The sequence below is a fragment of the Anabrus simplex genome, chromosome 13 (assembly GCF_040414725.1).
Source record: "Anabrus simplex isolate iqAnaSimp1 chromosome 13, ASM4041472v1, whole genome shotgun sequence".
NCBI lineage: Eukaryota > Metazoa > Arthropoda > Insecta > Orthoptera > Tettigoniidae > Anabrus > Anabrus simplex.
The window spans coordinates 58,219,817-58,238,900 of NC_090277.1; the positions used below are offsets into that span (position 1 = coordinate 58,219,817).

Below are 19,084 nucleotides of genomic sequence, written 5' to 3' on the forward strand. Positions count from 1 at the left end.
ACTGAAGATATTCGAACCAAACTTTATATTTAGCATCCATCTGCTCAAAGGTAGGTTTTAAAGGTCAATAACATTTCATGTTCCCGGAAAGGACTGGTGGTTTATAGGGAACCGAAATTGTGATTTTACTCTTCCACAATATATAGTACAAGACCAGCCTGACTGGAAATCGACAAAACGTGATGAAATTAGATCTCTAAAACTTTATTCATGTGCATTTTTTCGTCAGGAGCATAAATATGGGAGAAATTATGAATGGTCAGTTTTGCAGGTTGAGTCCAGTGGACATAGCCCAAAAGGTGTTGTACGTGGAGCAGATTCCTTATCTATCAATATAAATAAAATCGTAACGACTGTGTGCCTCTTCATTGACTATTTGGGCGAACTTTTCGCACAGTACCCGTTTAACTGCTAATAATGACCATCTACATATTTTTTTGGTTTAGTTTCCTGTAAGTACTCATTTTTACCCTCCTCGCACCAAATCCATATTGCGGCATAATCTGCCAGACAAAATAGAAAATGGTAATTTGACAAAATTATACGTTTTAGCCTGTAACGGACGGAAAACTTCCAAGACCTTTCATTTTTTCACTTTTTATCTCCGAAGAATATTGAAATATGGAGGCAATTTTAATGATGGTGCAGACATTCGGGAAGTCCTATCACATAACGGATTGCACAATCTCCGTTTAATCTGGAATGATCTACAACCTTGGTCTTATGACTTTTTGTCGTATCTGTATCCTTTTAACGTTTGATTTTTCTCTATTAATCGATGTTAAGTAAATTTGGACTTTTCTCATGCATAATTCATACTTTTAATCACTTATAGGAAATATAGAATCATCAAACGTTTCACGAAAATATGCCCACCCAGTAGCCATATGTGAGCCAAATGCGCTGTCACATAATTATCCGAATAGTAATGCAATGTGAGATAATCTTACAAATACTTTACCCTGTTCAACATTTCTAACTCAGTCTGACCCAGGAATATATAAAATATCATAGGACCAGCCATTTAGACCACTAAATCCTGCGTCTTATGGTATAATCCTTTGTCGATATGACACACGTTTAGCAGCAGTTAATCTGTAAATGAAGGTCTGCAATATTGTAAACAAGCATACACTTTCGTATGTCGATCTATATGTATTCACTGATGTCGATTTGTACCGATCGAGAAAGGATGTGTCTGCTATTGTAATCAGTACTCCCCACACCGAATTTGACTGGCAGTAGGAATGGGGTCCTTCTCCAACTCCTGTTTAAATGACATTAGTAAGGGAGGCCTACCATTGTAATGAATTGTTCACTTTTCGGATTGACTTGGAGAAGACAAGGGAGCATGCAGTTTTGTTTAAAACTCCCCTACCCGATTGTGTTTGGCATGAGGCAAGGGTGCCCGCAATTATAAAAAATGTCCTCTTTTAAAATGTGACTGGCATTAGGCATAGTGGCCTGCTATTTTGATGGAAACTCACAAAGTTGGTGTGACTGGCGGTAAGCTGCTGCTGGCAGTAGGAAAAGGGGCCTGACATTGTAATGATAACTGCACAACTCAGTTTTGACTCATAGTAGGGTAGTTGCCTGCCATTATACTAACAACTCCTCAACTGTTATCTGTCTGGAAGTAGGAAAAGGGGGCTGGCATTGTAACGTAAACTCCCCAAATCGATTGTGACCACGCAGTAGGCAAGTGAGCCTGCCATTATATCACAAATCCGTAAGAAACACTTCACATTGGAAACAGCGTATGAGGACTTCCCCATGCGGTTTCTCGGATAACGCTAAGAGACATGCAATTTTAAAACAATCTTATTTACTGCATGTACAGTATTTACTTAGGTATTCGAATACAATGTAGAATACCGTAGCGAAGCACGGGTACATTTGCTAGTCCGGAATAATTTCCTACTTGCTTCCCTTGTTTCGGTCGCTGGCTTCTACCATTGTTACTGCGGACGACGGAATTCATAGCTAGGTATATGTATTCTGTCAGTGTTACTGTTTTCCCTGTTCTTATGTCTATATATGGACCGTTGTTTAATTCTGCACATCCCGACAGATTGTTGACCTATTCACCATGTTTGCTCTCCGTTAATTTGATCGTTTTGTGTTTCCATCTTTCTGGCCACAAGTTACCATAGTATGTTCATACTAAAGCACCTTTCTGTGCCTTCGATCTGTTTTCCCCTATGTCTCTCTGGTTTATTAGTTTTGAAATAAACCAATTGCTCCTATATTCCGGTATTCCTTTTAGTTCAAACGTTTTTTTTTCTTCTGAACATTAGGTGAATGCGAGTTCTTTATTACACTTGTGTAAAGAGTCGTTCAAAAGTAGCGGTAATTAATCGAATAATTGTATTTCATATCCTCACTGTTAAAGTACTTTCAGGAAACGAACGACTTTCTAAAGTTTCCCCGATGAAATTTCAGAGTTATGATGATGTCAGTTGAGAGAAATGGTATCGGTTGTTTGAGAAACGACACAAGTCCCGAATGGTATACTTTCAAGGAATTTAAAAAATACACTGTTCTTCTTCAGGCAAGAAGCTAAATGTTGAAAACGTCCTAGGGATATGAGCTACGAGTTTTATGCAAATAAAATATAATCAACTATGAGAATATATTCTTTACTTATTCCTTAAAATTGCAATCCTGTTTTTAATCATCGTTAGCCGGTTGATTAGATTAGCAGTTTGCCTTTTTATACCACTACGAGCGCTAATGTGAGTAAATGCTCAGTTTCACTAAAGCTCTTATAACTATATTCGGTGTAGACATTTTTCAAAGATTAAAAAAAAACCGCTTGAGAATATTAAACCAGAGAACACATTACAGAAAGTTCCGACTCGTTGGCTGAATGGTCAGCGTACTGGCCTTCGGTTCAGGGGGTCGCGGGTTCGATTCCTTGCCGGGTCGGGGATATTAACCTTCATTGTTTAATTCCAGTGGCTCGGGAGCTGGGTGTTTTCCCTGTTTCCAACTTCCCTGCAACTCATACACCACACATAACACTATACTCCACCACAATAACACGCAGTTACGTACACATGGCAGAAGCCGCCCACCCTGATCGGAGGCCCTGCCTTATGTGGGCTGCACCCGGCTAGAAATAGCCACACGAAATGTACTAATTATGTAAATATGTTAATTTGGCTCGATATGAATACGTCGCAGGATGTCATTTGTGTATCGCATAACCGTTTCGGCGCCTTCTATGACCACCTGTGGCGTAAGTCGGCCCCACATGAGCCACCTCAAAACATCAGGGAACCACCACCTTGCTGGGCAGTGCATCTAAGACTTTCACTCTGACCAGACTGCCTCTAAACACGTCTCCGATGATTGGTTGAAGGCATATGCGACACTCAGCTGTGAAGAGAACGTGATGCCAATTCTGCCGGGTCCATTCAGCATGTTGTGTACCGCGGTGCATGGTGTCTAGGTTGCAAAGGTGGACCTCGCCATGGACGTCGGGAGCGAAGGTGCGCATCATGAAGCCTATTGCGTAGAGTTTGAGTCGAAACACGACATATTCAGCATGGTGGCGTTGCTTTCAGGGTTCCCCCGAGCTGAAATCCGTAAGTAGCGGTCATCCACTGCAGTGGTGGCCCTTGGGCGGCCTGAGCGAGGCATATCGTCCACAGTTCCTGTATCTCTGCACCTCCTCCATCTCCGAACAACATCGCTTTGTTTTACTTGGAGACGTCTGTGAACTGCCCTTGATTAGAGCCCATCCTGACTCAACGTTACAATGCGGATACGATCTTAGTGCGGTATTGACCTTCTAGGCACATGAAAGAACTACTGTGCCTCCTTCCTGGTGGAGTGACAGGAACTGCCCATGCATGGTTGTTTACATCTTAGGGCAGCTGCATCTGTGGATCAGTTGATAGAGTGTCGGCCTCCGGATCCCAAGATAGCGGGTTCAAACCCGGCAGAAGTAGTCGGATTTATGAAGGGTGGAAAAAAGTCCATTAGACATTCCCTGTCGTACGATGTCGGCATGTAAAAGGTCTCTGATGACACATTTGGTGTTCACCCGACAAAATTCATTAAATCTCAGCCATAGACACCCCAAAAGAGTTTCAGTTTACTCGGTCTGCCATCTAGTGCGCCTAGAGTAGAACGGAACGTCGAAATTGACGAGCAGACAGCCAGATGGCGTCAAATTGAAATGTCTCCACACGGTAGCTGAGGCCATACGATTATTATTATTATTATTATTATTATTATTATTATTATTATTATTATTATTATTATTATTACATCTCAGGGCAGGTTTAGTGACATCTAGGATCAGTGAAATGGACTGTGTTCTTGATGCAATATAAACATTCAGCGTCAGTGTTCCGGCGATCTTGGAAACGAGGTGATGCAACACTTTTTTATGTATGTATTACGGTAGTATGTGCTTGTTTTTAAAAATTGATTTTGATAAGTGGTAAAATGTAGAAGTTCAAATTTCATTCATGAGATTTAATTTTCCTTTTTAAGAACTTCTAATATCCTGTCCTTCAAAATCTCAAAAACCTAAGACTCACTAATGCCAGACCATGCTGATAACGTTTCCAGGCATGTGTGCTACTACTCTGTTTCGTTTTCCATGCCCTTCGTAACAGATAGTCGTAGACTTGTGTTATTTCTTAAAATAAAATTATTCTCCAATACATTTTCATATTAGGCAATTCTGTGTAACGTGATGTATTTAAGATTGAAATACGTAACTGTGTTCATAACATTAAATTACCAAAAGTTGGACTTGTGTTGTTTTGCAGACAATCGATTCAGTTATACAACATTGCCAGTTTCGATGATTGGAACTCGATATTGTCGCTTCAGTCGAAAGGACTATCGTGCATCCTTTTTGGTGAAGAGGCTGTTGCTTTGTACACTGACTGACAGAGCAAATGCAACACCAAGAAGGAGTGGTCAGAACTTTATGCCAATTGCAGGGTAGACTGACGTCACTGAGGTATGCTCATGATGTGAAATGCGCCGCTGTGCTGCGCACGTAGCGAACGATAAATGGGACACGGCGTTGGCGCATGGCCCACTTCGTACCGTGATTTCTCAGCCGACAGTCATTGTAGAACGTGTTGTCGTGTGCCACAGGACACGTGTATAGCTAAGAATGCCAGGCCGCCGTCAACGGAGGCATTTCCAGCAGACAGACGACTTTACGAGGGGTATGGTGATCGGGCTGAGAAGGGCAGGTTGGTCGCTTCGTCAAATCGCAGCCGATACCCATAGGGATGTGTCCACGGTGCAGCGCCTGTGGCGAAGATGGTTGGCGCAGGGACATGTGGCACGTGCGAGGGGTCCAGGCGCAGCCCGAGTGACGTCAGCACGCGAGGATCGGCGCATCCACCGCCAAGCGGTGGCAGCCCCGCACGCCACGTCAACCGCCATTCTTCAGCATGTGCAAGACACCCTGGCTGTTCCAATATCGACCAGAACAATTTCCCGTCGATTGGTTGAAGGAGGCCTGCACTCCCGGCGTCCGCTCAGAAGACTACCATTGACTCCACAGCATAGACGTGCACGCCTGGCATGGTGCCGGGCTAGAGCGACTTGGATGAGGGAATGGCGGAACGTCGTGTTCTCCGATGAGTCACGCTTCTGTTCTGTCAGTGATAGTCACCGCAGACGAGTGTGGCGTCGGCACGGCGTGGAGAAAGGTCAAATCCGGCAGTAACTGTGGAGCGCCCTACCGCTAGACAACGCGGCATCATGGTTTGGGGCGCTATTGCGTATGATTCCACGTCACCTCTAGTGCGTATTCAAGGTACGTTAAATGCCCACCGCTACGTGTAGCATGAGCTGCGGCCGGTGGCACTCCCATACCTTCAGGGGCTGCCCAATGCTCTGTTTCAGCAGGATAATGCCCGCCCACACACTGCTCGCATCTCCCAACAGGCTCTACGAGGTGTACAGATGCTTCCGTGGCCAGCGTACTCTCCGGATCTCTCACCAATCGAACACGTGTGGGATCTCATTGGACGCCGTTTGCAAACTCTGCCCCAGCCTCGTACGGACGACCAACTGTGGCAAATGGTTGACAGAGAATGGAGAACCATCCCTCAGGACACCATCCGCACTCTTATTGACTCTGTACCTCGACGTGTTTCTGCGTGCATCGCCGCTCGCGGTGGTCCTACATCCTACTGAGTCGATGCCGTGCGCATTGTGTAACCTGCATATCGGTTTGAAATAAACATCAATTATTCGTTTTTCCCCAACTTTCATCCCTTTCGAACCACTCCTCCTTGGTGTTGCATTGTCACTGTCAGTCAGTGTAGAATAGTCCATGTTGCTGATAGGTATATTAGTAACATAGAAGTCCGTCCTGGGAAACAATTGAACGCCATTCTCTAGCGAGAAAGTCCTTGCTGTTAATTTAACATAAACGATACTTATAAAAAAATCTGTACATATAATATCCCTATTTTTGTCTGTCCTTCACAGCAATATTGAGGAAACTATGAACTTTAAACTGCTAAAACACCTTTAGATGTAGGTTTTTTTACCTTCCTCTCATATTAAAAGTACAATGAACATTGCACGGCACAGATTTCTTAATCCTTTAATGGAAAACTAAGTTTCCTTCAGCAAAGTGGTTGTATGATGCTGACCATGTTGGAGCATACAGCTCTGAACAGCTCCGTACATCGGCGTGAGTTGGCGTTGCGGATCTGTTAGCACGGCCAACAAGCGGTCGTGATATACACATAGGTTTGTCTGGCAGTAATAGGTTAGAATGCAAACCAATTTGGTTTGTAGGAAGTGCAAATTTAAAAAATCCACCAGTTCAATACATCATATATTCAGATAAATTATTTGTGCTAGTGGCTTTACGTCGCACCAACACAGATAGGTCTTGTGGCAACGATGGGACATGAAAGACCTTGGAGTTGGAAGGAAGCGGCCTTGGCCTTAATTGAGGTACAGCCCTAGCATTTGCCTGATCTGAAAATGACAAACCACGGAAAACCATCTTCATCTTCATGGCTGCCACTATCTCCCGGATGCAAGCTCACAGCCCCTAACCGCACGGCCAACTCGCCCGGTGATAAAAGTATTACCTTACAGCAAGTACTAGTACATGTTTCGTCCAGTTATTAGACATCTTCAGCTAATGCCATCAGTACTACAACATTAACAGTATATGGGAAAGTAAGTCGAAAACAACACATCAAATTACAATATGAATAGAAAGTGCATCTATCAATTCATAAAGGCACACATACTATGGCAAGCTGATCACAAATGTCTTAAAATTGTCCTTTGATGTATTGATACACGAAGTCTTGATGTTGTGAAATCCCAATTATATGTCGCATATAACAAACTGCGTGAAAACGTTTAAAATTGGGATATACATCCTCCTTTTGGCATGGATTAGGTTTATTTAATGTTGTGGTGAACTTCAAAAGGAAACCATTGAACTTTTTGAATTTTGAGGTCTTGCTGTTGGCAACTGTATAAATATAACTCGTAAATCGTGTAAGGTTCTCCGCTGGCCTCGGTGGAACTTCTAGGCTGGTCTGTACCCTTGTTATAATGCGACTGTATATACAGAGAACTAGTCGCATTATGTATTGAATTTTTGGATCTTTTATATTTGCATTTGTACATGTTTAGTGTCGTCAATTCGGAGCCAAAATAAAAAAAAAATGTAATATATGATTTGTAGGAAGTGTTGTGCAACCCGTTCCTCCATAATGTAGCAAGAGTAACATAAATTGTAGGAGTTCTATAGGCCGAACCCCTAATGTGTATGCAAGTCTCATAGCATAACTGTTGGACACTGTGGTCCACACTTGTTACTCGCTTAAGTATGTTGACATTCTGGTCATGAAGCTATATGTACTGCTATTTCCTAAGTGGCGAAGGACCTATGGCCCTGACTCCCTGTTTGCTCATACTGAGTAGATTTCTCTGTGGCCTTCCTTACTGAGAGCGTGGATTTCTCTGGCCTCAGAAAAAAAAAATACTTAACGTGCGTCAGTACATTACTTTCTCTTGGATAGTCATTCAATCACATTACTAGAAATATAAATTCGTTGATGTTGAAATAGAGATTGTATAAATACTGCCTGGCCCCTTTCGAAAATGGGAAGCCACGAAAAACCATCATCCGAATGCTAACGGTGAGGTTCGAACTCCCTAACGCTTAATGAAAGCTTAGAGCCCCTCACCTCGTACCAGTGGAAAAGTTGATCGGTAATCTCATACAAGCTGTTTCCAAGTAATTGGATTTATGGTGAGAGTAGCTGTTTAATAATAATAATAATAATAATAATAATAATAATATCATATGTCATAATATATATATATCATAATATATATCATATATCATAATATATGATCATATTATTATTATTATTATTATTATTATTATTATTATTATTATTATTATTATTATTATTATTATTATTATTATTATTGCTTTACAACCCGCTGACAACTTCTGCGCTGTTCGGAGACACCATGATACCGGAATATTGTCCCCCAGAAGTTATTTTACGTGCCATTAAATCTACCAACACGAGGCTGATGTATTTTAGTATCTTCAAATACCATTGGACTGAGTCAGGATCGAACTTGCCAAGCTGGGGTCGGAAGGCCGGTGCCTCAAACGTCTGAGCCACTCAGCCCGGCGAGTAGCTGTTAACAAAGCCTAAATTTCAAGTATGTGCTTCCATACTGATGTCTATTGTTTGGGTACTAGAGTGTATGTTGTCTTTCTGACTTTTCTATTCCAAATTCCTTCGTGGATTTTTTATTGGAGTATAATTTTTCCTTTTTCTTTAAAATCATTACCTGTGCTAACACTTTGAACGTTATCGTTGCTATATCCGTCCATTGTAAACTGGGTCTTTTTCAGCCCATTTCCCCTTTTATTTGTATCTGTTACTAATGTTGTTGTTATGAGCTCGAACGCCGACTATCGGGATCCCTGGTAATATGACTTTCCATTTCCAGACAAAGCAAATACGGGGCTGGACCTTAATTATGGCCATGGATTCTTCCTTCCCACCACTATCCCTTTCCTAACACTTCGTCGCCATGAGACTTGTCTTTGTTGGTGTGGCATAAAGCAAATTGAAAAAAAAAGTTCTTGGCAGAGTGGATGTTGTAGCCTAGAGAGTTATTTAATTTTCACTGGAAATTACCATTAGTATGATGAAACTGGATGTGTTTGCAGAAGGCTACAGTACAGAGGTTTTGTTGCGTAAAATTAGACGTGTTTTAACAACTCGCTACGAGTTTTTTTGTTTTGTTTCATATCCTGTGTGTTTGTACACATCGCGACGGATTAACAGCTATAGACCGTGGCACATCACAGGTATCGCGTATTGTAGGGAGTGGTCACCGCCCTTTGACATGAGCATGCTTCTCTCGACCGTATTTCTGTTCATCGGGCAGAATTTTTGCGTCGCCTTCTGTTGGAATAAATAACTCTCTTGAGAAATGGAACGAATTAATAATGTATGAATAATTTTTTAACTTAAAAGTGAGTAAAATATAGCATTGATACTTAAAACTTCGATTTTCGTAAACTTCTAAGAGAAAAATCGATCATTAGCTTGTTCTACTCCAGTGTCAGTTGTCATGGTGGAACGATTTCATGGTTCACTGTTAGGTAATTAAAGAGGTCACGCAAGGTTCTACTTCGCCACCACTGTTATTCATAATTTACATGTGTCTCTCTCACTAAAAGGCATGATATTATACGGTGGGATTCTTATTCAGAGAACCGTATGGTGACTTAGTCTCAAGGGAAAACTCTATTGGGAAATTTGGAATATCTTTCAACGTCTGGCGGAATACAATGATAATGATTCTATGCAGAATAAGGTGATATCGGTTATGGAGTAACCTAAGAGTGGTAGGTCCTGTTAACGAAATGCGAGCAGGCATATCATTGCATGTGGTGTGGTATATCGTATCTGCGTTTTACCTTAAGAACTTGTTTTTAGTCTCGGGCTAATCATGGATTTTAATGCTGGACTTGGGATGAGGCACAGTTCCCTTTCTGATCTACCTCAGGAGCTGTCAAGGTAATTGCCAAACTGGATTTGCAACATTGTTTGAAATTCATACAGATAAAGCATTCGTTTCGTAAATTAAAAACAGTTAGGCTTTAACATTTTGAATAAACGGAAATGAAGTGTTAATTTGCAGGTGTAGGGTAACAGGTCGTCCTAGTAATTGAATTGTTCTGCTGCAGCTCTGTGTGCTCCAGACAGGTCCGATGACAGAGTGGGTGTTTTAAAAGCCATACGCCACACATCACAGTCGAGTGTTGATTGCGGGCGAAACGTCATCATGCTCTTCATAAGTACACTAGATCACTTACTTCACCGATCTGTTATACAGTGGCTGAAAAAAGTGGTAGAGTGCATGATATTGTCTAAGTTCCTGCTGGTACACTTTCCTATAGATGTGTTTTTTGTGGCTATCCACAGGTTTTATTTCTACATGAGAAGAGAATTCAATTTTGATAATTAGACACCGGAGTATTTGGCAGTGATAGGTTAGGATGCAAACGGAGTTAATTATTAGTGTGTGCCGTCCGGCCTTTTCTTCCGTTATGTAGCGAGAGTAACATACATTCTAGGGGTTCTGATGGACCGTACCCCTGCTGTTTCTGCAAAACGCGTTGCTTAACTGTTATGCAGTTTGACTATACTTGTTACCCGCTTCAGTAAGTTTGCCTGAATATCCGAGCTGTATTGTTAATAATTAAACCTGAATGTTATCGATTTCTCTCTCTCTCTCTCTCTCTCTCTCTCTCTCTCTCTCTCTCTCTCTCTCTCTCTCTGACACACACACATACACAATTTTAGAAGAAGAAAAATGATGCACATGAAATAGTGGTGATAATCATTTCGTAGGAAATCCTATCTCTTCTTTTATCCGAACAGAATGAGGGAAGCGCTTGGAACGTTTGTGGAATGGGGTTGGAGGGGAGGAGTATGGAAGGGCCCCAATAGGCTTAGTCTTGGCAAACATAATCAGCGTTTTCGGTAATAGCTGAATTTTGCGATAAAAGCACATGACTCCTTCAACTATTGGTACTTCCTTTTATTTAATTGAAAATATTCCAAACCGGACGAGTTGCCTTAATTAACGCCGCGGACGATTCCCCATCTCGCTATAAGACCTATCTGTTTCGTTGCAACGTAAACCAACGTGTAAAAAATGCTAAATAACAGTTTAAGAAAATATATAATGCATTCAGTTAACTAATATGTGTATTTGCTTGTATTTTAATACTTTAATTAGGAGTAGGGAGAGAATTGGATTTCCATTGTCACACCAGGCACCTGTACCTTAATTAAGGCCACGGCCGCTTCCTTCCCACTCCCAGCCCTGCCCTGTCCCATCGTCGCCATAATACCTATCTGTGTCGGTGCGACGTAAAGCAACTAGCTAGAGGTGTGACAAACGGTTATTTTTGTGTAACTGCTACATCTGTCACTGCTACAATGAAGTAACTGTGACAAGTAACAGTTAAAAATAACGTCCAATGTTACTCACCTTTTAATTGGTCACAGTCTGGTCACGCCTTCAAGCTTGTCACCTTACCGCTGTGTTTTCGCTAGTGCTTTATTCTGTTGTCGGTACTCGTTAACATGTTACTTTTTGTCCTCGCTACATTTGTAACAGTGACAGGCATGTAACTGTAACAAAGTATCTGCTACGGTATTTTTCAGCCATCTCTACAAGCGAGAGACCGCTGGGTTGAAATGGTATGGACACATGATGAGAATGGGAGATGACAGAGTTCCAAATCGAGTGTTTACGGAGAGTATGGTAGGAGGAACAGAACGGGGAAGGGCTAGAAATAGGTGGACGGATATGATGAAGGAGATTATAAAAAAGAGAGGAATGAAAGTAGAAGAAATACTGGAGAAAGGAGGGGAGTGATGAAGAGAAAGAAAACTGTCAGGGTCCTTGATTCACAACCCGGTCCAGGGGATTGGAAACGGGAAATGATGACGAAGAAGAAAATCCATATGTCATGATATTCACTGAATAGATAGTGTTAAAGATTAGCCAATTTAATTTTGGAGATGATGATGATGATGATGATGATGATGGAGACAATTTGCAGCTAAATGATGAAGGCATACAGAGAGTGAGCCATTTGAGATACCTGGGCTCAATCTTGAATGAAACTGGAAATGTTTTATTGGTGCTTACTAGCAGAATTCAGGGCAGGCTGAGAGAATTGGAAGGAGACAACAGGGGTACTCTGTGATAGAAGGACCCCAGCCAATCTTAAAGGAGAAGTGTGCAAGACTGATGTGGGACCAGCAATGATGTATGGCATCGAAACCTTGCCATGCATGAAGGACATGTCAACAGAATGAATATGACAGAAATGAAGACGTTGGGATGAATCTGTGGAGTGACCAGACTATACCGTGTTCAAAGCGAGACATTTGGAGGACAGTGAATGGTACAGAAATAGCGGGAAAACTCAAGTGGCCCGATTGCAATGGTTTGGCCATGTCAGGTGAAGAGAGGAGAATTATGTGGGAAACAGGGTGATGAATAGAGGTGGGCAGGTAAAATGTATTTTATTATTTGGCTTTCGGTCTTATCGACCATGCAGCAAGGTACAATTTTGTATTTTTCTTGTTATTAATTGTGAGTTGACTTGATGTATTGAATGTATACTTTTAAGACGAACACAAACACCCACCTCCGAGCCGGACAAAGTACCCAGACGAAGTAAAATATCCCCGACCCGTTCGGGAATCGAATCCCGGGGCCCCAAAGACGACTACGCTCAATATTCAGGCACTGATCCGCGAGTTTGGCAGGTTAGAATGTTATTTTACTGAAGCGAGTAACACGTATAGTCTATCATACATAACTGCAATGCTATGAATTTTGTATAAACATTAGGGGTACGGCCCATCAGATGCCCTTGAATTTATGTTCTGCCTGCAACACACCGGAAGAACGGGCTAGACGACGCTTCCAGTTAAGTAACTTACTTCGCTTTCTAACCAATTACTGCCCAAAATTTCGGGGTCTAGTGATGGAGATGGAGACTGAGGATAAAAGAAAGAGAGAGCGACCTAAAAGAAGGTGGAGGGAACAGAATGACCTACGTGAGCAGTGAACACTGGACAGAGACATGGAGGAAGCTCATCAAACACAGCGACCTTGTAATAAAGACAGGAAAAGCTGCAAGTAATCGTGCAATGTACATGCAAGATTTTTACATTTGTTCTTCCGTTTACGAAACAATTTTCGTTCGCTCGTGAAGTATAGAGATCATAAAATATATGAAGTAAAATGTAATCGGGGAAAAAGAAACCAAACAGACTGCACACAGACTCTAGAACAGCCGTGAACACTTGAGAGATTAGCCGTCCAGGGCCATGATTTATTTCATACATGGAAAAGAGAAACTTCTTGAAAATCCCCTTCAAAGAGATATGAATAAAGTTCCTGGTTAAAAATCTGAACAATATCAAGGAGAGTAAGGGAAATGGAACAGTGATTCCAAATGGAATCATTGAACTGGAGAGGGTTTTAATACACTCACGTGTGGAACCGTGCAGAATCAAAAAATAGAATTGAAAATATTTTGATTTTAAGTCTAGGACGGGAAGGAATCGAACAACTGTTGCTTGCCATTCATCTGTTGTGTTTTATTCAAACGTTTGATAGACCGCCTCCTTCCTTGACCACTGTAATCCCATCCGTGAACAGGAAGGCACGCACGGTTAGTGCTGTTTTATTGCGAGCAATAAATAAAGGTATGGAGAAAACATTCTTTCCTTTCCTTTAAAAGTGAATCGTTGGGGAAAGTCGATTCTAAGTAAAAGGCGTGTTTAGTATCGATCATGTTAAGAAAGGGAGGAGGTTAAATTTTGTATTTCGATGGTCGTGTCTTAAGTAGCAAATCTTACAGTGTTATCAGAATAATAGGGAGTGAGGCTGGTCGGGGATCAAGCTTAGAATCTACGAATGAAGTAAATTTTAACCAACAGACTGAAACAGGATTCCCTTGAGATGTTTTTTACCCGGATTATTATTATTATTATTATTATTATTATTATTATTATTATTATTATTACTGTCTGATACGTATAATGTTGGTAAAATAGAGAAAATGAAGAACGTTTGAGCAGAAACCAGTGATGGAGTAACGTGTTGTGAGTTACAGGATTATTATCTTAAAAGTTATTTTGAAGCAGGATGATATGATACTCTTCCAGCATTTGCTGATGAAACTGACACTAAAATGGAGGTCCAACGTTTGAATTGCATTACTGTTTGGATGGCTAAAAAATAAACCAACAACACAGAAGCACTGATACACACGTAGGTGTCCAGACAAACGTGGGATTGACAGATCACAGTACGTATTGTTGAGGGTTCTGGGTTGGAATTCCTTCTTACTGACAACTCAAGTGGTCACAAACTATACGGGTTATGGAGAATATTTTCTATTCTTATCATGGCTTGCAGTCCAAAGAGAGTCGGACGTAATACAGAACCTCGTTTCTTTAATATGTGCATGTGATCCTAATTGAAGAAGTGATCTGGTAGCCACGTTTGTGCAGATGAGGACATAGACTCCTATAGAATGTTTATACAAACACGAGGAAAAAGTGTAAGCAAACGTGCGTACATTACGGGAGATAACATCATGAACATCAAAAAGATAGAAGAAAATACCATTTTAGGCAAGATCGAATTTATCAGCATACTATTGTTTATTTGTTCGTTATTTCGTTCCCTTGATTATTTACTCAGTTCTGCTTTATCCAGAATGCTTTATTGGGTTTAAGTAACGCAGTGCGTCTACTAAAATCCTATTTTAATCTATTCAATATTTTACTGTACATTACTGTTTTTGTTATATAATATTTGCAAAGTAATTTTGAGCAGGCATAGGAGACACAGGACCTAGTAATTGTTTGGTGGAAAAATTATCGCAATCCTTGAACTCCATTGGTAAACTCTCCTGCGATCAGAAGCGAACGACTTAATGAAAGAAGGTCTCACTTTGAAGTCATGCTCGAACAGCCAAAGAACGCAAGTTAGCCATTGTGAGTAAGCTGAATATAAGAACTGTACGTAGCAGAATGCTAAAATGTAGTGAGGAATATGTCGTGGAAATTTGGTTGTACCGTATTCATTGTCACTCTGTGGACACTACAGTATTGTATTATAAATCCGAAGACATGGTTTGACATCTTACAAGACTGCGTCTAAACAACGTGAATTAATAGCCTTTTTGAACGTGATAATAGCCCAAAATATGTTTTGAAAAAGTTGGGGAGTTTTCATTGTAACCTTCATGCGTAGAGTAATGAAATAGTGAATCTTCACAAAGATGTAAATGAAAAACATAATACTTCATCATCCGACTGTAAAAGAACTTAGGAAAGGAAAGTCATATCCATACAGGAAATGAAGGCACTTGAACGGGTGGAAGGTAAAGTCTTCCACTATCCGTAACCTCAGTACTTGGTGGGGTAGCCGCCGTTGACCCGAGGAATTAACCTGGTACAGTAGAATCCCTCAAACTCGACGTAGTGTGGATTGGAAGGGTGTCGGGTTTACGGAATGTGGAGTTTTACGGGAAAAAGGGATGAATTATTCACAGCTTGTAATATTTTACTGTATATGAAATTTGTTGCATAATACAGGACACAGAAAAGTTCATTATACCGTAAATTAATTGTTAAAATCAATGAAACTTCCATAAACATGAATAAAATACTATTTTGTATGCAGGCAAAATGTGCTGCTGCTTGACTCTCACACTCATTTTGTCTCCTTGTAGCTTCGTCACGTAGGCGATGGAAAAACAAAATGATCATAACAGATGCACCTTCAGCGGCCTGTCATCCTTCGGTGTGGGTCATCTTTCTAATTTTTCCCTTGTCTTCGACCTCTTTGTCTTCTAATTTATCCCTTTGGTTTGCGTGGAACGCTTTCACTGTCTAAAAGTTCAGTTCTATCCTGCCCTATCCATTCTCCATCGTCACCACTGCATATCTTCGCAGCCTGGAATGTCCTACAAGAAGTCCACTATTTCACATTTTCTTTCTCTTGCCTGCTTTCTTGAAACTTGTTTCCTGAATAGGACAGCAAATTTCTCCAGGAACTAAGGAATCTTATGTGCTCCATTTCATTCCAAGGTTCAGATATTCAATTGATTAAGTCCAGCATCTGTACCTTCCTTAGTTTTTCGATCATGTCGCACCTTTCTTCCACGGGTAAGACGAGAGAAGAAAGAAGTGTACGTCTCTCTTCTTTGATGTTCCCAGAATGCCCTGATCCATTGCCTGACACATCGAAGCCCTCAGCACTTGTGACTTTCTTATTATTTGTCCAATTCAGTCGTGTTTGTCATACAGTGGATGTCCTACTATGTTGCAGTAATCAAGCAGTTACGAGCTGTTATGTAGGTGACTTTTAAATATTTGGAATTCTAGTGACGCAGTTAATTATACTATTCTTTCCAAGTCTCAGTCTCCTAATTCTCGTTTACCCGCCATTCAACGCTAATGCCTGTGAGCGCTGCAAGTAGCCATTTCCAAGCAATTACCTTTGCGGTAATCTAATTATGTTACTGATTTCCTCGCTATTAGAGTCCTGGTAATTCTACTGTGGCAGCAGACGTATTCAGCGGTGGGGCGACAGTGAATTGTGCTTGCCTCTCCGGGCCGCTAAGTTGAAAGGTTCGAGTCATGAACATACCTCGTTCTGGAGATTTGATCATGGTCATTAAGGTAATCGAAGAATATCGAAGAGAGAGATTTTTGAGATTCAGAAGAAAGCGTTGTTCCGTTTATCAAGCAGTAATCATGATCGACGCTTGCGCGATAGTATATTAACCTCTTTTAAAACATTCTTCTTCATACATTTCATACATTCATGCATTTCCTTAAATATTAATAATAATAACTTCACGTCGTCCAACAAGTGATATGAGTTTCAGGTCGCTCACACACTCTACCTCTCAGGCCCTGTGTGATCCCAGTTCCTTAATGTGGGTCACGGCTGAATATTTTATGACAATCGACAAGCGGGGTGCGCTTCTTCGTGTTTGCATTCTCCGACTTCAGATTTCTGGAGCATACGTAGGCTGCGGAAATTTAGTTATCTTACCGGAAGTCGTAAACCGCGGCAGTTCAGCATCTGCTGTTCCTCTTTCTGCACGGTTTCCTGTAATAATAATAATAATAATAATAATAGTAGTAGTAATAATAATAATAATAATAATAATAATAATAATAATAATAATAATAATAATAATAATAATAATAATGTTTGTATGTTTAGTCCTCAGCCTGAACGCCGGTTGGATGCTCAACAGCTCCGCCATCAGCTGTCATAAATGGCCTAGGCATCACTGAAGAGGCGTACTAGGGAAATGAGGAGTGAGGTAGTTTCCCGTTGCTTTCCTCAATAATAATAATAATAATAATAATAATAATAATAATAATGAAAACCTACGGCCTGTTTTACCAGTCATAATGACTGATAGATGCTATAAATTGAGAATGGAGAGTGTAGCTGGAATGAAAGATGACAGGGAAAACCGGAGTACCCGGAGAAAAACATGTCCCGCCTCCGATTTGTCCAGCACACATCTCACATGGAGCGACCGGGATTTGAACCATGGTATCCAGCGGCGAGAGGCCGATGCGCTGCCGTCTGAGCCATGGAGGCTTAATAATAATAATAATAATAATAATAATAATAATAATAATAATAACAATAATAATAATAATGAAAATTTTCATAGATTTGGAAAGTTCCGACACATTCTCGCATGATTTTATCGGTCCCCCAGAATCCGATGACCGAGGAAACCTAGTATATCCACTAGGGCCTGTTAGCTATTTGTTCCATCATACTAATCAGTTGAAGGTTATGGGGAGATCAACTCTAGTCGATCTCAAAATTACGACTAAGGTTTTGAGCCCTAGAGGGTGCCTCAAGATGTATTCTGGCTGTTGTTTTGTGTTTTTGGCAGTAATGTATACGACCGGATGCCCTTCCTGACGTCAATCCTCCTCGTTTATCCGGGCTTGGGACCGGAAACAACAGTTAATGAGCTACTCAATCCACCCAGATGGAATCTTAGGACCGAAGTGCGAAAATAGAATTTGGATGAAAAAGAAATCACATGAAATCTATCAAGTTACAGAAAAATCACAGATACTATCAGGAAACGACGATTAAAATTTTATGGCCAGTTATATAGAATGGATAATAACACTCACAAAGAAGATTTTAAACAACGAAAAATCACAATCATTGGCTAAAAGAAATCAGTGAAGATATAAATGAAATTGCCATTAATGAATAAACCACTCAAGATAGAAAATACAATTCAGAATCCTAATTCACAAACACAAATTTTCTGTAAAGCCCACCTAACCAAATACAGGATGGACTGAACAATTTAAAAAGGAACACAGCGAGAGGGTGAAGAGATATTGGGAAGAGAAGAAGAAATACAAAAAAGTGCTAATAAGTTCAAATGCGCTCCTAAGTTGGACAGACAGAAACAAGAATAATAATAAAAAGTGTGCGGCTAAAATAGGATTAGAAGATTCCTTTGAAAAAAACATTAATGGATCACTAGCATCAACAATGCACCTGCAGAAATTCAAATATCCATTAAAAAAGAATACCAAGAATCAACAAATTCAAATACTGAGGTGAAGTAATGTAATAACTAGAGTCCGGAATTTTAGGTACTCATAGGTTAGAATGCAACGTTACTGAAACGATTAACAAGTATAGTCTACCTGTACAACGGTTATGGTTTGAGATTTGCATAGACATTAGGCGTACAGTCTATAGAACTCCTGTAATTTATGTTACCCTTGCTACATTATGGAAGAAAGGGTTGCATGACATTTCCTACGAACCAGATTACTTTGCATTCTAACCTATTACCACCTAAAAATCCGAGCTCTAGTAATAACAGTAACAGCCATCAAGAAGAAGAGCATAAAGGCACGGATTCATAAAATAGAAAAAAAACTTACCACTAAACGATGAATATAAG

The 19,084-nt window shown here is 40.6% G+C and overlaps 1 protein-coding gene across 1 annotated transcript in view; it reads left to right on the forward strand.

Annotated features, from left to right (window-relative positions):
* LOC136884743 (dystrophin, isoforms A/C/F/G/H) overlaps positions 1-19,084 on the forward strand; it is a 1,317,506-nt gene that overhangs the window by 1,112,178 nt on the left and 186,244 nt on the right. The gene's annotated exons all lie outside the window — the stretch shown is intronic.